Source organism: Zingiber officinale, chromosome 3A, assembly GCF_018446385.1.
Source record: "Zingiber officinale cultivar Zhangliang chromosome 3A, Zo_v1.1, whole genome shotgun sequence".
In the NCBI taxonomy this organism is placed as follows: domain Eukaryota; kingdom Viridiplantae; phylum Streptophyta; class Magnoliopsida; order Zingiberales; family Zingiberaceae; genus Zingiber; species Zingiber officinale.
The window spans coordinates 58620405-58642906 of NC_055990.1; positions in this window are offsets into that span (position 1 = coordinate 58620405).

Genomic DNA, 22502 nt, shown 5'->3' on the forward strand with positions numbered 1-22502 from the left:
TAGCGCGCTAGATCCCAACACTGGTATCAGAGTCACTTGCGAAGGGCTATGCTAAGTTAGAATTTTTATATATGATATAGAAATTACTTGATAGGGTTTACTGTGATTTACAAAAATTTATGAGTCTTGGCCAAACAAGGTTTCGGCCAAGAGAGTAAATCTCGGCCAAACTATGAGTCTTGGCTAGATTTTGTGTCTCGGCCAAATCCTAAGCCTTGACCAAAATGGGTATTTTGTTGGGAACAAAGCATAGTTGGTATGTGACCAGCAAGGTCTCGGCCAGGTGTTTTGTTGGGAACAAAACATAGTTGGTGTGTGACCAACAAGGTCTTGGCCAGAGGTGTTTTGTTTAGAACAAAACATAGTTGGTATTATGGGTAGTAAGGTCTCGGGTAAAGCACCAACTCATAAAATGAGTATGCAAAATAAATTTAGCGGTACCGCCATGGTGTTGCGGCTCATAATTTATTATTGAAATCATAGTAAATATTATGTCATAAAATATTATGAATGTTATATGACATGGTGCATGGTTATGGCCTTTAACCTCAATGTGATTGGATGTGTGTAATGTTGTAATTCATAATACGGCATGCGTGTCGTGCCTTCATCCCTTTTATTCATGTTGTAATTAGATTACACTCGAATGTAACTCGAGTTTCTTTAGATTTTGTAATGTACAAAATTAGAAAGAGTTAGTCTTCTGGAAGGTGGGTGAAAAGGAAGGAAGGACAACAACACACGACAACCAAGGAGGCGCTTGGAGAAGCTGCTTAGACCTAGGTTAACTTATCGCTCTTCTCATTGGCTTGAGAAGATCGTAGTTTATGGGGGTCATAACCATGTCACGTTTAAACTTGTGTATATGTTGATATATGCCATGATATGCCATGATGTATGTGATGCAAGTGTAGCTATCGTAATTAGGTCATTTACATATGCCTACCAAACCTCGATCATCTGTAGTCAGGTTTGCCAAAGCAAAATGACTCATTTTATCTTGGTAGAGTGCGACTGGACAATTGTGATGTCCGATTATTGACTTTTGGGTATGACTTAATTAAGTTACCTCAATTGGATTAAGAACTTAAAGGCATATCCCATAAGATGTAAATCATATTATACTAGTCTTGGGTGATTAGCCAAAGCTAACTCAAGATGAATTATAATATGGATTTCATAAGATGGGGAAACAAACAAATAGTGTTGTTCACTTAAGAATACAAGAGTTACATAGGATGTAATTGGTAAATGTTGTCTACCTAAGTTGTACTAAGTCTTGGGCGATTAGCCAAAGCTAACTCAAGATAAGGTATAATGTGGATCTTGTCCAATTGGTACACGTTGCCTACCTAATTTATACAAGTCTTGGGCGATTAGCCAAAGCTAACTCAAGATGAAGTATAATATGGATCTTGTCCCACTAGAATGTCTTTGCTTTTGGGTTTAGAGCTAGTAGTGACTTGCTCCTATCAAGCTTTTGAATTCAGTGGGAGAATCATTTAATTAAAGGCCTAATTAAATGATCGATATATGATACTAAGTTCTGCATTTCACTGTTGTAGATTACCAACATCGTCAAGTACAATGAATACACTCTCTTCGCAATCTGTCCTTGAAAAGGACAAGCTCAATGGAGCTAATTTCCTAGACTGGTATAGAAACATGAGAATAGTTCTCAAGAGAGAAAGAAAACTATACGTCCTAGAGCAGCCTATTCCTGAAGCACCTCTGCTACTACCACTAGAGCAGATAGGGATGCTTACAAGAAGCATCAAGACAATGCATTAGATGTATCATGCCTTATGCTCACCACCATGAACTCTGAGCTTCAGAAGCAACATGAGAACATTGATGCTTATGATATGGTTGAACACCTTAGAAAACTATATCAAGGACAAGCAAGGCATGAGAGATTTGAGATCTCTAAAGCACTATTTCAATGCAAAATGCAAGACGGAAGTCCCGTAGGACCATATATGCTCAAAATGATTGGGAATGTGGAGAATCTATAAAGGTTGGGATCTCCACTAGGCCAAGAATTGGTCATTGATCTTATCTTGCAGTCGTTGCCTGATAGTTATAGTTAATTTGTCGTGAACTACAACATGAATGAAATTGACAAACCACTGCCTGAGATGTTGAGCATGTTGAGAACTGCTGAACTCAACCTTAAGAAGGCAAAGCCTAGTTCCATTTTGATGGTGTCTAAGGGCAAAGGCAGGTGGAATCCTAAAGGTAAGGGTAAGACCCAAGCCAAAGGCAAGGGCAAGACTCATGCACTGAAACCCAAAGGTGGGGTTGCTAAGGAAGGGGCCTACTTCCACTATGGTGAGATCGGACACTGGAAGAGGAATTGCAAGGGATACCTAGAGGAACTGAAAAGGAAGAGAAGTGAGACTTCTGCCTCAGGTATATATGCTATAGAAGTCAATCTATCTATTTCTTCTTCATGGGTATTAGATATCGAATGTGCATCTCACATTTGTACTAATGTGCAGGCACTGAGAAATTATGTATTGACAAAGGGCGAAGTGGACCTATCAGTAGGCAATGGTGCAAGTGTTGCTGCAGTCGTTGTAGGAACCTATTCCTTATCTTTGCCCACTAGGCTTGTTTTAGAACTTGAAGAGTGTTGTTATGTGCCTGCTTTAATCAAAAACATAATCTCTGTTTCTTGTTTAGACAAGAAGGGGTTCTCATTTATAATAAAGGACAAACATTGTTCTGTTTATTTAAATAACATGTTTTATTGTAGTGTACCTCTGATAAATGGACTCTATGTTCTAGACTTTGAAAACTCAATCTATAACATAAATACCAAGCGGTTCAAATCTAATGATCTGAACCAAACATATCTCTGGCATTGTCGCTTAGGTCACATAAATGAAAGTCGTATATCCTAACTCCATAAGGATGGACTTTTGGACTCCTTTGATTTTGAATCATATGAGGTATGCGAATCTTATCTTCGAGGCAATATGACAAAGAATCCATTTAGTAGACATGGCGAAAGGGCTAATGATCTGTTAGAACTCATACATACTGATGTATGTGGCCCTTTTAGAATAGCAGCTAGAGGAGGCTATCATTACTTCATTACCTTCATTGATGATTTCAGTAGATATGACTATGTGTATCTGATGAGACACAAGTCAGAATCCTTTGAAAAGTTCAAAGAATTCAAGAATAAAGTATAAAACCAACTTGGTAAGAGTATTAAGATGCTTCGATTAGATCAAGGTGGGGAATACCTTAGCCAAGAGTTTCATGACCATCTTGTTGAGTGTGGGATCATATCTCAACTCACTCCACCTGGAACACCACAATGGAATGATTTATCAGAAAGGAGGAACCGTACTTTATTAGATATGGTACGATCGATGATGAGTCATACAGATCTTCCTACTTCCTTCTGGGGACATGCTCTAGAGACAGTCGCCTTCACACTTAACCGAGTTCCATCCAAGGCCATCATAAAGACACCATATACGATATGGACAGGGAAGAGTCCCAATATGTCTTTTATGAAGATTTGGGGTTGTGAGGCTTACGTTCGATGACAAGTCTCAGATAAACTAGGACCCAAATCGGATAAGTGCTACTTTGTTGGATATCCCAAGGAAACAAAGGGATATTACTGTTAGTTAGAGCCCTAGAGCCAATCATTTGATGATTGTATGGACTCATGTATATCATATTCTTGTATATTAATAAAGGCATTTGTTTGGTTATTATACTTATTTATATTAGTGCAAAATAGACTAAGTATAATAGCGTCCTTGAGTAGAAGGTTCATGCCTATATCAATCGATTAGTTGAATCGATAGTGAGATGATATAGGGAACACTACTCTAAATCATTCCTAGTCGAGTATTAGCATTCAGGGACAATGTTAATACAATAAGACTAGCATGCAGGTCAGCTCGATGACTTGATCTCACAAGTCATGGATATAGAGATATCAAGCTGACACATGGGTATGCATTAGAGAATGTATACTGAATGACCCGCCATGAGAAAGTATCATGGATCGTTATATGAGTGTCATATACTTTCTCATGTGGCTATTAGTATGACTATTAGTCCTTAGACCTAAAGTCACCATGGATCCCTACATAATGAGTTATGTACTTTAGTTTCGTCAAACGTCACCCGTAACTGGGTGGACTATAAAGGCGATTACTGGGTATGTAACAAATTATGCGGAGGGATGTGAGTGATGTAGATGGAATCTATCCCTCCCATATGACGGGAGCGACATCGGTATTCTTGATAGAGTGAGACCACTAAGTGCATGGCCATGCCCAAATGAGTCAACATTAGATGTTGAGCTCATTTGATCGAGTGAGTCTACTTGGAGTTCAAGATTTAGATTGATTAGAGGATGACACGGTCTATGCCTCATATTGATCAATCTAGATGTCTAGGGTAGAAGGACACTTGTCATTATTTTGTGAGTAGTCACAATTGGTAGTCACAAGGTGATGTCGGATCTCGACATTCTTGTAACTTGGGTAGTAATGATGTGTTGCTAGATACCGCTCATTACTTATGCTCCTAAATGGGTTTAAGGCATTGCCAACGTTACAAGAACCTATAGGGTCACACACTTAGGACAATTAGATGGAGATTAGGTTCATATGATGAACCAAGAGGATTAGATTCATTTGATGAATCAAATTGGATTAAGAGTAATCCTAATTGGGCTAACTTGAGTTCGACTCAAGTTGATTCATGTATTTAATGAGTCTAATTTAGATTATGACTTATTAAATCAATTTAATTTAATGAATTAGATTCATTATATTAAATTGGCTCGAATCAAATGGTTGGATTAGATCAACCATGGTAGAGATTGAGTCAAGTTTGACTTGACTAGAGAAGGAAGACCAAAGGTCAATTTTGACTTGACCTTTTGCCACCTCATTGGTGAGTTGCCATTAGGTGGACCAATGATGATATTCCACATCATCATGGATGCCACCTCATGGAAGTTACAAAGCCATTTTCTTATTAACTTCACATTAATTGCATTTAATGGGGAGTTACACTAGAAGAAAGTGGCCGGCCACTTTGTGAATGAAAGTAAATTCATTTTTTCATTCAAGTGTGGTGAATCTTCCTCCTTCTTCCTCTCAAGCTCTCCCTCTCCCTCTCCTCCTTGCTTGGCCGAATCTCACCAAGGTGCTAGCACACCTTTGTGTGTTTTCTCCACCTACGTGTCCGTGTGGATACTTCTAGAGGACCGACGCTTGACGGTCTAGAGATCCGGCAACTCCTTGGACGAGCGGGATAAGCGAAAGGCACGCTTCGAAGGTATAACCCTTATCTAGTGTAGATCTAAAGGTTTTACAAACTCGTACAAGAAAAGGTTTTTCAAAAAGTTTTTGTTTACGAATCTTTGCACGGATCTACGGCTTTGGGTGACTCGGGGTTTCCGCGACGCGAAAAACCCAACAGTGGTATCAGAGCCACGTGCAAAGACTTGTACGAGTTCGTTTGTATTTTTATGAAAAATATACCTTCTGTGATTTTCTGTAAAAATTGAGTTTTTAGAGTTTTTATGAGTAATTTTTCCGTAGAAGCGAAGCACAAGTGTCTCGGCACTTGTAGGCTTCGGCTACCGGAAAGTTTTCTTGTAAACGGCTTCATTTTGCCCCAAATTCGTTTGGGACAGCGGGGTCGGGTGCCATTAGATCGCAAAGGAGCAACTCACGATGGTTAGATCGTGGGTAGGGGTACTGCCCCTAACCCCGCAAGGGGATTTGCTCCGTGATTGCACCCGAAATCGCGAAAAACGAACCCGCCGGGAAGATTTTTCCGAAACGGCAATGTCTCGGCCCAAATCGTTTTGGGACAACGGGTTTAGGCACTGTTGGATCGCAAAGGAACCCTCGCGATGGTTAGATCGCGGGTAGGGGCGCTGCCCCTGGGCCCCGCAAGGGGATCCGTTTCGCGATTGCGCCCGAAACCGCTAAACGGGACCGCCGGGAAATTTTACTGGTAAAAAATTTTAAAATTTAATTTTAAAATTATATAAAATTATGTAAATATATAATTTTGAATTATATATAAATTTTGTGATAGTCATGGCCCAAAACCCAATATGATTGGTTGTGTTGTAATTCATAATACGGCCTGCGTGCCGTTATGTGTTTGCGCGTGCTGTATGGTTTTATTTATTCACGACCTGCGCGTCGTGTCTTCTCTTATGTTCTTGTTGTAAATTAGATTTAGACTCGAATGTAACTCGAGTTTCAAATTGTAATGTACAAATTGGAGCGGTGGAGGGTCCACACGAGACGGAGTTCCAAGGCGGGCACGAGCAACACAAGATGGTCAAAGGGAGGAGCTTGGAGAAGCTGTTGACCCTAGGTTGACCATTCGATCTTCTCATTGGCTTGAGAAGATCGTAGTAGGGCCATGACTAAATCACAAATAGATTAATTAGTTAATTGCTTATGTATATGATGCATGTTTAATAAGTAATTAATTAATTAGTGCCTTACGATTAGATTAGATCTAAGTCGTGCACATGATGCACCCTTGCGATTAGATTAGATCTGAGTCGTGCACAAGATGCATCCTTTTTGATTAGATTAGATCTCGATCAAACCAACTCTAAATGCCTAACCGTGCCGTGATACCTATCACTACCTCGATCACATGTATTGTTGAATCTGCCAAAGCAGAGCAATACATATTATCTTGGTAGGGTACGGAGGGACAATCTTGGTCCCGCCTATCAACGCATGGGTGAATACAAACTCAATTAGATTGAGTATTCCTAGTTACTCGGTTGGATCGAGTCAACTATAGGCATTCTTCCAATAGTTGGAATGATAGGTCAAAATCACATCTATATTAACTCTCGGGCGTATTAGCCAAAGCTAACTCGAGTTTTAATATAAATGCGGATATTGATTTTATAAACAAGAGTTGCATAGAGATGTAATTGGTAATCGTTACCTACCGATCATACTAAGCCTTGGGCGTATTAGCCAAAGCTAACTCAAGGGTTAGTATGATGTGGATCTTGTCCCACAAGAATTATAGAATTCAGTGGGAGCATCATTTAATTAAAGGCCTAATTAAATGATTTTAAAAGAATATGATATTTATTTCTGCAAATTTTCTGTTGTAGATAACCATGACGTCGAATACGAACTCTTTCTCCCTGCGTTCTGTCCTTAAGAAGGACAAGCTCAACGGAGCAAATTTCCTGGACTAGTACAGGAACATGAGAATAGTTCTCACTCAGGAACGTAAACTGTACGTTCTGAAGCAGCCCATTCCGGAGGCTCCTCCTGCCACTGTCACGCGAGCTGACCGGGATGCTTACAAGAAGCATCAAGATTAGATGTGTCTGTCTTATGCTCGCAACCATGAACTCTGAGCTTCAGAAGCAACATGAGTTGATGGGCGTTTATGACATCTTTGTCACCTATATCAAGGACAAGCAAGGCACTGGAAGAGGAACGCCAAAGAATACCTGGAAGATCTTACGAAGAAGAGAAATAAGATTTCTACTTCAGGTATACATGTTATAGAAGTCAACCTCTCTATTTCTTCATCGTGGGTATTAGATACCGGATGTGCTTCGCACATTTGTACTAATGTACAAGCGCTGAGAAATAGCAGGGCATTGACGAAGGGTGAGATAAACCTACGAGTAGGTAATGGAGCACGAGTTGCTGCTATTGCTGTAGGAACTTATCATCTATCTCTTCCCTCTGGGCTTGTACTAGAATTAGATGATTGTTGTTATGTGCCTGCCTTGACTAAGAACATAATTTTAGTTTCTTGTTTGGACAAGAAAAGATTCTCGTTTATAATAAAGAACAAATGTTGTTCTGTCTATTTAAATGATATGTTCTATTGTAGTGCACCTCTAATAAACGGACTCTATATTCTAGACCTTGAGAGCCCTATCTATAACATAAATACCAAGAGGTTCAAGTCAAATGACATGAACCAAACCTACCTCTGGCACTGTCGCTTAGGTCATATAAATGACAAGCGCTTATCCCAGTTCCATAAGGATGGTATGCTGGACTCATTTGATTTTGAATCATATGAGGTATGCGAGTCATGCCTACGAGGTAAGATGACCAAGACTCCCTTTAGTGGGCACAGCGAGAGAGCGACTGATTTGTTAGGACTCATACATAGTGATGTATGTGGCCCTTTCAATGTCGCTGCTAGAGGCGGTTATAGGTACTTCATCACATTTACTGATGACTTCAGTAGATATGGTTATGTGTCAGAATCCTTTGAAAAGTTCAAAGAATTCAAGAATGAAGTACAGAACCAGCTTGGCAAGAGTATTAAGATACTTCGATCCGATCGAGGTGGAGAATACCTTAGCCATGAGTTCCGTGACTATCTAGCTGAGTGTGGGATTCTATCCCAACTCACTCCTCCTGGAACACCACAGTGGAATGGTGTATCCGAACGGAGGAATCATACCTTATTAGATATGGTACGATCTATGATGAGTCACACAGATCTTTCGACATATCTATGGGGATATGCTCTAGACACGGCAGCTTTCATACTCAACCGAGTTCCATCAAAGGCCGTGATAAAGACACCATATAGGATATGGACTGGGAGAGATGCTCAGGTGTCTTTCATGAGGATTTGGGGTTGTGAGGCTTACGTTAGACGTCAAGTCTCAGACAAGTTAGGACCCAAATCCGACAAGTGCTATTTCATCGGATATCCCAAGGAAACTAAGGGATATTACTTCTACATTCCCAGTCAGCACAAGGTAGTTGTGGCAAAGACTGGGGTCTTTCTAGAAAGGGACTTTGTTTCTAGAAAGACTAGTGGGAGCGCGTTCGATCTTGAAGAAGTTCAAGATGCGAACAATAGCACTGATGCCTCGATGGAAGTTGAACTGGAACCACAAAGTGTTGCGGATGATGTTGTTCCACAAAGAGTTGAGGAACAACAACCAGTTCAAGTAGACATACCTCTTCGCAGGTCTGATAGGGTACGTCGTCAGCCTGAGAGATACTCATTTCTCTTGTCTGACCATGATGACGTTATGCTCATAGAGGATGAGCCTACCACCTATCAAGAAGCTGTGATTCCGAGAAATGGCTAGAAGCCATGAGATCCGAAATGGAATCCATGTACACCAACCAAGTATGGACTTTGGTTGATCCACCAGAAGGGGTAAAACCCATTGGGTGTAAGTGGGTCTTTAAGAGAAAGACTGACATGGATGGACTTATTTATAAGGGTCGCTTGGTAGCTAAAGGTTTCAAGCAGATTCATGGTATTGACTATGATGAAACCTTTTCTCCAGTAGCGATGTTTAAGTCTATTCGGATCATGCTTGCTATTGCAGCCTACCATGACTATGAGATATGGCAGATGGATGTCAAAACCGCGTTTCTGAATGGAAGCCTACTCGAGGATGTGTACATGACACAACCTGAGGGTTTTGTAGATCCACAGCATACTAGTAGAGTATGCAAGCTGCATAGGTCCATTTATGGACTAAAGCAAGCTTCTCGGAGCTGGAATCTTCATTTTGATGATGCAATCAAACAGTTTAGTTTCATTAAGAACGAAGATGAGCCTTGTGTCTACAAGAAGGTTGTAGGGAATATAGTTGTCTTCCTCATATTGTATGTGGATGACATACTACTCATTGGGAAGGACATCCCTATGCTTCAGTCTGTCAAGACCTGGCTAGGGAGTTGCTTCTCAATGAAGGACTTAGGTGAGGCATCCCGCATTCTAGGGATACAGATCTATAGAGATAGATCTAAGAGATTGCTTGGCCTAAGTCAGAGTACATATATTGACAAGGTACTCCTTCGGTTTGCCATGCAGAACTCCAAGAAGGGATTTCTGCCGATGTCACATGGCGTGAGTCTTTCGAAGACTCAAAGTCCCTCTTCTAGAGAGGAGAGAGACCGCATGGATCAGATCCCTTATGCCTCAGCCATAGGATCAATCATGTACGCCATGCTATGTACTCGACCTGATGTCTCGTATGCTTTGAGCATGACGAGCAGATACCAGTCAGATCCAGGTGAAAGTCACTGGATAGCGGTCAAGAATATTCTTAAGTACTTACGAAGGACTAAAGAATATTTCTTGATATATGGAGGCAATGATGAGCTAACTATAAAGGGTTACAGTGATGCTGGCTTCAGACCGATCGGGATGATTACCGATCGCAGAGTCGGTTCGATTTTGCATTAATGGTGGTCTTGTCGGTGGAAGAGTTCAAGCGGATCGGATGGCTGATTCTACAATGAGTATATGCCGCATCGAGGCAGAAAGGAGGCGATTTGGATCCGCAAGTTCATTTTGAACTTGGGGTGGTTCCTAATATCGCTGACCCATTGAGCTCTATTGTGACAACAATGGAGCTATAGCAACGAAGGAACCTCGCTCACACCAGCGGACCAAGCATATACTACGGCTCATCTCATTCGAGGATTATCGATGAGGAGATGTGAAGATTTGCAGAGTACCTCAGAGGCTAACATCGCAGATCCCTTAACCAAGGCTTTGGCACGGAGGAAGCATGATGGTCACACTAGGTATTTAGGCCTTAGAGCCTATCTTGATTGGCACTAGTGCTAGTGGGAGATTGTTAGTTAGAGCCTAGAGCCAATCATTTGATGATTGTATGGACTCATGTATATCATATTCTTGTATATTAATAAAGGCATTTGTTTGGTTATTATACTTATTTATATTAGTGCCAAATAGACTAAGTATAATAGCGCCCTTGAGTAGAAGGTTCATACCTATATCAATCGATTAGTTGAATCGATAGTGAGATGATATAGGGAACACTACTCTAAATCATTCCTAGTCGAGTATTAGCATTCAGGGACAATGTTAATACAATAAGACTAGCATGTAGGTCAACTCGATGACTTGATCTCACAAGTCATGGATATAGAGATATCAAGCTGACACATGGGTATGCATTAGAGAATGTATACTGAATGACCCGCCATGAGAAAGTATCATGGATCGTTATATGAGTGTCATATACTTTCTCATGTGGCTATTAGTATGACTATTAGTCCTTAGACCTGAAGTCACCATGGATCCCTACATAAGGAGTTATGTACTTTAGTTTCGTCAAACGTCACCCGTAACTGGGTGGACTATAAAGGTGATTACTGGGTATGTAACAAATTATGCGGAGGGATGTGAGTGATGTAGATGGAATCTATCCCTCCCATATGACAGGAGCGACATCGGTATTCTTGATAGAGTGAGACCACTAAGTGCATGGTCATGCCCAAATGAGTCAACATTAGATGTTGAGCTCATTTGATCGAGTGAGTCTACTTGGAGTTCAAGATTTAGATTGATTAGAGGATGACACGGTCTATGCCTCATATTGATCAATCTAGATGTCTAGGATAGAAGAACACTTGTCATTATTTTGTGAGTAGTCACAATTGGTAGTCACAAGGTGATGTCGGATCTCGACATTCTTGTAACTTCGGTAGTAATGATGTGTTGCTAGATACCGCTCATTACTTATGCTCCTAAATGGGTTTAGGGCATTGCCAACGTTACAAGAACCTATAGGGTCACACACTTAGGACAATTAGATGGAGATTAGGTTCATATGATGAACCAAGAGGATTAGATTCATTTGATGAATCAAATTGGATTAAGAGTAATCCTAATTGGGCTAACTTGAGTTCGACTCAAGTTGATTCATGTATTTAATGAGTCTAATTTAGATTATGACTTATTAAATCAATTTAATTTAATGAATTAGATTCATTATATTAAATTGGCTCGAATCAAATGGTTGGATTAGATCAACCATGGTAGAGATTGAGTCAAGTTTGACTTGACTAGAGAAGGAAGACCAAAGGTCAATTTTGACTTGACCTTTTGCCACCTCATTGGTGAGTTGCCATTAGGTGGACCAATGATGATATTCCACATCATCATGGATGCCACCTCATGGAAATTACAAAGCCATTTTCTTATTAACTTCACATTAATTGCATTTAATGGGGAGTTACACTAGAAGAAAGTGGCCGGCCACTTTGTGAATGAAAGTGAATTCATTTTTTCATTCAAGTGTGGTGAATCTTCCTCCTTCTTCCTCTCAAGCTCTCCCTCTCCCTCTCCTCCTTGCTTGGCCGAATCTCACCAAGGTGCTAGCACACCTTTGTGTGAGGTTTTCTCCACCTACGTGTCCGTGTGGATACTTCTAGAGGACCGACGCTTGACGGTCTAGAGATCCGGCAACTCCTTGGACGAGCGGGATAAGCGAAAGGCACGCTTCGAAGGTATAACCCTTATCTAGTGTAGATCTAAAGGTTTTACAAACTCGTACAAGAAAAGGTTTTTCGAAAAGTTTTTGTTTACGAATCTTTGCACGGATCTACGGCTTTGGGTGACTCGGGGTTTCCGCGACGCGAAAAAGCGGTTTTCGAGGCCCGACGAACCCAACAATTACTTCTATAATCCCACAAATGGCAAGGTGTTTGTTGCCAGAACTGGTGTATTTCTAGAAAGGGAATTGATTTCTAGAAAAACTAGTGGGAGTGAAATCGATCTTGAAGAAGTTCAAGATACTAACACTGACACCGTGATGGAAATTGAATAGGTACCACAAGATGTTGTGGATCGGGATCTTGTTACACCACAAGAAGTTGTGGAACAACAACCTGTTCAAGTAGCACATGCTCTACGCAGATCTGATAGAATTCGTCATCAACCTGAGAGATATTCATTTCTCTTGTCTCACCACGGTGATGTAGAGCTTATTGGTCTCAATGAGCCTACATCTTATCAAGAAGCTGTACAGGGCCCAGATTCTGAGAAATGGCTAGAGGCCATAAGATCCAAGATGGAATACATGTACACTAACCAAGTATGGACTTTGGTTGATCCACCTGAAGGGATCAAACCCATTGGGTGTAAGTGGGTCTTCAAGGTGAAGACTGACATGGATGGAAATATGCATACCTATAAAGGTAGATTGGTGGCTAAAGGATTCAAGCAGATTCATAGTATAGACTATGATGAAATCTTTTCACTAGTTGCGATGCTCAAATCCATTCGGATCATACTTGTTGTTGCTGCTTACTATGATTATGAGATCTGGCAGATGGATGTTAAAACCACATTTCTTAATGGAAATCTACTCGAGGATGTGTATGTAACAGCCCGCCCCCTCCTGCTAGTGAAGGCGGTGTTACTTTCTACATACATAACGTACGTACATGAATTTCTAAACAGCGGAAGTAATCGTTCATTTTTTTTTTCACAACTAATCATACTAGCATGCTCAGCATAGTCACCAACTTAAAGAGTCATAATATCCATATCTTAACATAAGCATAAGTAAAGTGATCATGCAAGTCATCAACATAAAATAAGCATGGTTCATATCAATCCTAAATCAACATAAGCAGGTCTTTCTTTCTTAGCTAAGCCACCACCACACACATCTCCTGCCCCTCCTGCTGCTCCTTTAGTTTATCCATCCTTTACCTTTATCTGTGGTACAAGGAAAGTAACTATAAGCACACAAGGCTTAGTGAGATCCTTTCCTACTCACAAAAACCATATGTCATAACATAATCATTCAACATAATACAGATAACATGGACATACAGAACATCTAAACCACATATTTTGTAAGAGTAATCATATCACATATCATAGCATACATGAACATCATATCATAGCATGAATGTAAATGGAACTCATACCATAGCATAAATGGAAATCATATCATGGCATAAATGAAAATCATATCATAGCATAAAGGAAACATCATAGCATAAAGGAGCATCATAGCATGACATATGAAAGCATCAGGTCATATCGTATCATAAAAGGAAATAAGCATCATGACATATCCTATCATAGCATAAAGAACATCATATCATAGCATAAATGTAAGCATCATATCATATCATTTCATAATCATACATGCAAGATGTCCTTTAAAACATGGGTAATGTCATGTGCAAGATGCTTTTCAAAAACATGCTTCATGTCATGGTGCAAGATGTCTTAAAAAAACAATATAATATAGTACTTGAAAATAATCTCAACATGAGGGGGCCCGGCTTAGTACCACATACATACATAAATGCGCGCATCCTAAGGACCCAAGATAGCTAGTCTTGAACCTACTAGGAAACTAGGCCCGTAGCTCGACCTAGGGGCACGTAAGGAGTCCACCCTTTACTAGGCCCGTACTTCGACCTAGAGGCGCATAAGGAGCCCACCCTTTTGGTACAAGTCATACAAAGTAAAATAACATGTCATATAATCATAGCATATCATGTTCATGTCATTCATAGCATATCATGTACATGTCATCCATAGCATATCATGTTCAAGTCATTCATAATTCATCATGTTCATGTCATTCATAACTTAACTTAACATGAAGAGTGCTCTTAGTCCCACTTGATAGGGAAGCAACTCTTAGGCCTTTCACTTAGCATATCATAAAGAGTGCTCTTAGTCCCACTTGATAGGGAAGCAACTCTTAGGCCTTTACATTGTCATTTCATAAGCATACATACTTGAGCATATAGCACATCATAGGAGATCTTTTAAATGCATGATTCATAAGTATACATAAATGAGCATATAACATATCATGGGAACATAATCATGCATGACACATAAGTTAACATCTCCTAAATCATATCATGACATGTGAAGCACATAAAAGGTTATAATTGGGTCTCAATCATCAATTCCTCATTGGTGGCCGAAACATGCAAGAGATCATCTAAGTTGCAAGCAATCATATAAACATATGAACCCTAAACCAATTTCATAACATTTATCATAAGGAACATCATAAGCATATTTAGTTTAGGTTCTAAGCTTCCTAGGTCCACAATTTATGATGTGGCCGAAACATGCAAAGGTCTAAACCTAGGTTACAAGCAATCATATAAACATATGAACCCTAAACCAATTTCATAACATTTATCATAAGGAACATCATAAGCATTTTTAATTTAGGTACTAAGTTTCCTAAGTCTAAACTCATGATGTGGCCGAAAGTCATGAAGAGTGGAATTAAATTCTAAACCAACCACAAGCATAAGAAGTTCATGGTAACTTCATATCATATTATAGGGAAGAACATGAGCATGTTAGAGTTGAGTTTAAGCTTGCCTAGGCCTTCAAACCTATCTTGGCCGAAAGTTCAAACATGAAAACCTAGTTCTAAACAACATGAAATCATAAGTACATCAAGTTATCTTCTTATCATATCATAAGGAAGAACATGAGCATGTTAGAGTTGAGTTTAAGCTTGCCTAGGCCTTCAAACCTATCTTGGCCGAAGGTTCAAACATGAAAACCCTAGTTCTAAACAACATGAAATCATAAGTACATCAAGTCATCATCTTATCATATCATAAGGAAGTGTTGGAACCCCAAGGTTGGTTTTGGTGTGATCAACAAGTTGAGTTAGGTTCTGTTGTTTTCTAACCTTGTGTCTAAGTAAGCAGGAGCTTAGGAACACAGGTATTCGAGCGGAAGACGCAGCTAGCGAGAAGGACAGCAGTCCGAGGGACGAGGTGCTGCGGAAGAGTACACCGGCGGACGAGAAGGAAAAGCGCGCGGTGGTTCCGAGGGACGAAAGCCGGAGCGGAAGATTGCTCGGGGAGCAAGAGACGCAGCTAGCGATCCGAGGGACGAAGACTGCGGATGAGTACGCTGGCGGACGAGAAGGAAACACGCGGCGGTTCCGAGGGACGAGAAGCCGGAGGGAAGCCCGCTCGAGAAGACCGGAAGTTGGATTCGGGTGAGCCCTATTCCGGATAGCAGAGATCACCCAATCAAGCGGATCCGGAGCGGAAGAACCGGACCGAAGCGGGACTGAACCAGAGAAGCGGCCCCGGATGAAAAAGTCAACTGTGTTGACTTTCGGGGTCCGGGGCGCCCGGAACAGTAAGTTTGACCAGATCGAGAATTATCTCGATCTGAATGTTGGGGGATAAATTTTATCCCCCCCAGGGCGCCCGGAACCTTTCCAGGCGCCCCGACCAAGGCTATAAATATAGCCTTGGTCCAGAAGCTTTTCATCAGTTCAGAAATTGTAAACAACACTTGTGTGCTTTCACTGTTTAGATTAGCTTCTGTCTTTCTGTGCTTACACTGCTGTAAACGAGGCTTCTCCGCCTGAAGGAGCTCTTAGTGCGATCTTCATCCTTGGATTAACAACCTCCCCGGTTGTAACCAAGTCAAATTCGGTGCCTCGGTTTTATGCTTTATTTTCTATTTAATCTACTTTTTATGTGTTAGCTTAATCGTACGAGAAAGGGTTGCGTTTGATTTTTCAGGGCTATTCAACCCCCCCTTCTAGCCGGCCACATCGGTCCAACAAGTGGTATCAGAGCCGAGTCGCTTCAGGAGGACTAACCGCCGAACGAAGCAACAAGATGGCCGGATCTAACATCCACGCACCAAAATTCGAAGGGGACTTCGCTAGCTGGAAAAAGCGAATGGAAGTATTTCTTGAAACAGATTATGATTTATTACTAACAATGGAATTTGGCTATGAAGCACCAGAGGGCAAAGCAAGAAATCAATGGTCAAAGAAGGAGCAGGATGACCACGTGGCAAACAAGAAAGCAGAATTTCATCTGCTAAGTGTACTTCCAACGCAAGAAGTCAATCGAGTCGGTACCTACAACTCGGCAAAGGAGCTTTGGGAGAAATTCCTTGAGTTACACGAAGGAACATCCGAAGCCAAACTTGCAAGACGGGATTTACTTCGTAACCAGCTTACAAACCTCCGATTTGAAGAAGGTGAAACAATTGCACATCTACACTCGAGGATTCAGGAACTCATCACTAGACTTACGAATATCAGAGAAGAGGTAAGTAACCGAGATTCGCTAAGGTATGCCCTAAATTCCTTTCCTAGAAACTCAAAATGGGCATCACTAGTAGATGCCTTTTACATTTCAAAAGATCTAGAAAAAATTTCATTAGACGAATTCTTTTCAACTTTTGAAGTGCATGAGTCAAGATGTGCAGGTCCGAAGGAGCCCAAGAATAATGTCGCCCTTAAAGCTTCGAGAGACAAACCTGAGTCAGAATCTTCTCTCGACGACGAGGAAATGGTAATGATGGTAAGACGATTTAAAAATATTTGTAAATCTAGGAAATCTAACCATCCGCAGGGAAGAAAGAAAAGAACCATCCGCTGCTACCATTGCGATGAAGAAGGGCACGTCAAGGACAATTGCCCTAAACTGAAGAACAAAGGAAAGGACAAGGGTAAGAAGCCTATCCAAAAGCGCAAGGCCCTAAAAGCGACGTGGGACGATACGTCGTCGGAATCGGAAGTCGAGGAGTTCTCCGGGCTCGCGTTAATGGCGAGTCATCAAGACGACGACTGCGAGTCAAGCTCTTCCGAAATGAGCATCGAAAGCATCGATGAAGGGGGAGCCACGTCCGAAGAGAGCAGCAGTTTAGGGGGAGAAACCGACAACGAGATCGACAAGGTAAGTGAGGTACGATCTCTTCCTCCTGATAAAATGTTTAAATTCATTAAAATTTTAACAAAAGATTGCTGCAAATTAGAAAATGAAAATAAAGATTTAAAAGCAATATTAGCTACATCTTGTCCGTTAGAAATGCTAGATAAATCAAATTTAGAAAATAAAAAATTAAAATTAGAAATTCAAAATTTAAAAATTCAAGTAGAAAACTTGAAAAACTTTGCTTGCTCATCTAAAACCGATTTTAGAAGGTTCAATAATTTGAATTGGTATTATAGATATCACCAGGGACAAATTAAAAATATCTCTAGAAAATATGTCCCTAAGAAATTCTTAATTAATCCAGTAGGTTGGAACCTTTATTGGGTTCCTAAATCTTGCTTAGTGTAAATTCTAAAATCAAAGTTAGCGCTTTAAGTGAGAAAATTAAACAAAAATTTCTTTATGGGCTTTGACTAGAAAGTGGTTGTTGCTCCAATAACCAAGAAGGCCTAGTGCCTCGCCACTGTCTGGAAGCCAATATTGAAATAAATGATTAATTAATAAAGCATTAATACTAGAATTACTTAATGTTTTTTTTTAAAAAAAAATTTATTCAAACATGTTTCAAAATTTTGACTTAAATTTTTTTTAAATATTTTTTTAAATTCTATTTTCAAAAATAATTTTTACTTAGAGTTTTTAGAAAAATTTTCAAAAATTATTTTTTCCTAAGTTAAAATCTTTAAAAATATATATATATATTAAAAATCTTTTACTTAAAATTTTACTTAGAATCTTTTGACTTAGAAATTTTTTAGAATCTTTTGACTTAGAAATTTTTTAGAATCTTTTGACTTAGAAATTTTTTTTCAGGTAGCTTTTCAAAATTTTCTAAGTCTTTAACCCTTAGATTTTTCCTTGGAACCCCATTTTTTTTGTGATCAAAGGGGGAGAAGGATAAGTATAAGTCTAGGGGGAGGTAGCCTAAAACTATTTTTTTTCTATCTTTGTGCACTAAATTGTAAATTTAGTTACTTTATTTTTTGTCTAGATAACCCTAGCTTAACTTGGGTTGATCACACCAAAAAGGGGGAGATTGTTGGAACCCCAAGGTTGGTTTTGGTGTGATCAACAAGTTGAGTTAGGTTCTGTTGTTTTCTAACATTGTGTCTAAGTAAGCAGGAGCTTAGGAACACAGGTATTCGAGCGGAAGACGCAGCTAGCGAGAAGGACAGCAGTCCGAGGGACGAGGTGCGTCCGAGGGACGAAAGCCGGAGCGGAAGATTGCTCGGGGAGCAAGAGACGCAGCTAGCGATCCGAGGGACGAAGACTGCGGATGAGTACGCTGGCGGACGAGAAGGAAACACGCGGCGGTTCCTAGGGACGAGAAGCCGGAGGGAAGCCCGCTCGAGAAGACCGGAAGTTGGGTTCGGGTGAGCCCTATTCCGGATAGCAGAGATCACCCAATCAAGCGGATCCGGAGCGGAAGAACCGGACCGAAGCGGGACTGAACCAGAGAAGCGGTCCCGGATGAAAAAGTCAACTGTGTTGACTTTCGGGGTCCGGGGCGCCCGGAACTGACCGGGGCGCCCGGACCCCTCCGGGGCGCCCAGAATCCATCCGGGCGCCCGGAACAGTAAGTTTGACTAGATCGAGAATTATCTCGATCTGAACGTTGGGGGATAAATTTTATCCCCCCAGGGCGCCCGGAACCTTTCCAGGCGCCCCGACCAAGGCTATAAATTTAGCCTTGGTCCAGAAGCTTTTCATCAGTTCAGAAATTGTAAACAACACTTGTGTGCTTTCACTGTTTAGATTAGCTTCTGTCTTTCTGTGCTTACACTGCTGTAAACGAGGCTTCTCCGCCTGAAGGAGCTCTTAGTGCGATCTTCATCCTTGGATTAACAACCTCCCCAGTTGTAACCAAGTCAAATTCGGTGCCTCGATTTTATGCTTTATTTTCTATTTAATCTACTTTTTATGTGTTAGCTTAATCGTACGAGAAAGGGTTGCGTTTGATTTTTCAGGGCTATTCAACCCCCCCTTCTAGCCGGCCGCATCGGTCCAACAGGAAGAACATGAGCATGTTAGAGTTGAGTTTAAGCTTGCCTAGGCCTTCAAACCTATCTTGGCCAAAAGTTCAAACATGAAAACCCTAGTTCTAAACAACATGAAATCATAAGTACATCAAGTCATCTTCTTATCCTATCATAAGGAAGAACATGAGCATGTTAGAGTTGAGTTTAAGCTTGCCTAGGCCTTCAAACCTATCTTGGCCGAAACCCTAAGATGGGGTTTATCTAATTCCAAGCAACATACAAGCATGAACTCTAAGGAAATATTCATATCATATCATAAGAAAAATCATAGGCATGTTAGTTTTGAGTTTAAACTTTCCTATACCTTTAAACTTGTGATGGCCGAAACCCTAAGGTGGGGTTTATCTATTTCCAAGCAACATACAAGTATGAAACACCAAGGAAATATGCATATCGTATCATAAGAAAATTCATAAGCAAGTTAGTTTTGAGTTTAAGCTTTCCTATGCTTTAAACTTCTCATAGTCGAATCCTACCAGGACATCCCTAAGGTTTTTTTTTCTAACCATTCAAGTTTATAGAAAAACCATAAACCACTTGTACCACAGATGAGGGGATACTCACCTCCTTTTGCTTGATCTTTTCTTAAGAGAAGGTACCCTTGTGGAGAAGAAGAAGAGAGCTCCTCCTTCTAATATTCCCTTTTGCCCTTCTTGTTTGTAAGAAGTAGATCTTGAGGACTTCTTCTTGTGGTTTAGTTTTCTTAGGGAGAAAACTTAGTTAGATTTTGGAATTTGGGAGAGGGGAGGCTCTAGGTCTCGGCAATGGTGAGGAAGGAGGAAGAAGAAAGGAATAAAAATGGTACTCTCCTTTCTTATTTATCCTTAATGATAAAATAAAGGGAAAATGTCCCTATACATCCCCCTTGATTTCTCAAATCCCTCTTCTCACTAACTCCCACGAAAATAGAAGAAAGAAAGAGAAGAAAAGAAAAGAACACAAGAAGAAGGCAACTTGTCATTTGCTTATTCTTTTCTTAATCAAGAGAAGAGGAGGTAAGCTACTTGGTTTTCTCTTGTTCCTTTACTTAACTATCTTCTCACTCTTAACTAACATTTCCATTCTTTTCTATTAACATATTATTCATTACTCTAGTGGTTACCATACACCAACTTAATTCTATCATTTGTGGAAGGTTCAAGGTTCAATCCTTGACCTCACCCTTTCTTTCCATTTTTTTTTTTTGGTTTCTATTTCCATTTATCTTTTTCTTTTATTCTAAAAGAAAAATACTCATAGGTATAGCTTATCATTTCGTGGGTGTTACAGTGTACATGACATGACCTGAGGGTTTTGTAGATCCAGAGCATGCTGGAAAGGTTTGTAAGTTGCAAAGATCCATTTATGGATTGAAGCAAGCTTCTAGAAGCTGGAATCTTCGATTCAATGATGCGATCAAAATGATTGGTTTCATTAAGAATGAAGATGAACCTTGTGTCTACAAGAAGATTAGTGGGAGTACAGTCATCTTTCTCATATTATATGTAGATGACATACTTCTCATTGGAAATGATATCCCTACTCTTCAATCAGTGAAGACTTGGCTTGGGAATTATTTTTCAATGAAAGACTTAGGTGAAGCAGCCTATATTTTAGGCCTTAAGATCTATAGAGATAGATCTAAAAGATTGTTTGGCCTAAGCCAGAGTATGTACATTGACAAGGTGCTTAAACGTTCTACCATGGAGAATTCCAAGAAGGGATTCTTGCCTGATGTCTTGTATGCGTTAAGCATGACAAGCAGATACTAGTCAGATTCAGGTGAAGGTCACTGGATAGCAGTCAAGAATATTCTTAAGTACTTGAGAAGGACTCAAGATTTTTCTTGATCTTTGGAGGCAATGAAGAGCTTGCTATAAAGGGTTACAGTTGTTGCCGTAAAGGGTTACAGTGGTGCATGCTTCCAAATTGACAAGGATCATTCTAGATCATAGTTAGGGCATGTATTTTGCATAAATGGTGGTCTTAGGTATTGGATACTACAACGATTCCATCTCATTCGAGGGGTCATCGATATATGAGATATGAGGATATGCAGAGAACTAAACAATGCTAACATTACGGATCCTTTGACCAAGGCTTTGGCACCAAGAAAGCATGATGGTCACATTAGGTCAATGGATATTAGATATCTTAGTGATTGACACTAGTGACATAAGGAGATTGTTAGTGTAAGCCCTAAGAGGGAATCAAGAGTTGATTGACTTAGGACATTTTGTATCATATTTCATTATTTCATTAGAAGGCAAAGGTTATGGTTATTATATTACTTCAGTTCAGTGCCAAATGAATAAATATAATAATGTCCATGGGTAGTAGGTTCTTATCTACAATATATCAATTGGTTGAATTGATAGTGAGATATTGTAGAGAACACTACTCTTAACTATTCCTAGTCTAGCATTAATATACAAGGATAATATTAATGCGTTGAGACTAGCATGTAGGTCAACGGATGACTTGATCTCACAAGTCATGGATATGAGATATCAGGTTGACACATGGGTATATATTAGAGAATATATACTGAATTGACTCGCTATGAGATGTTTCATGGATCGTCGTTATATGTGTGTCATAAACATTCTCATGTGACTATTGGTATAAATAGTCCTTATACCTAAAGTCACTACGGTTCCCTACATAAGGAGTTGTATACTTTGGTATCGTCAAACGTTGCCCATAACAGGGTGGGCTATAAAGTTGATCACTCGGTATGCAATAAATTATGCGGAGGGATGTGAGTGATGTAGATGGGATCTATCCCTTCCATATGACGGAAGCGATATCTGTGGGCCCCTTGATTAGTAGGACACAGGAATGTATGGTCATACTCAGATGAGTCAATATGAGATATTGAGCTTATTTGCTTAGTGTGGCTACTTAGAGATCAAGAAACACAAAGATTGATAAG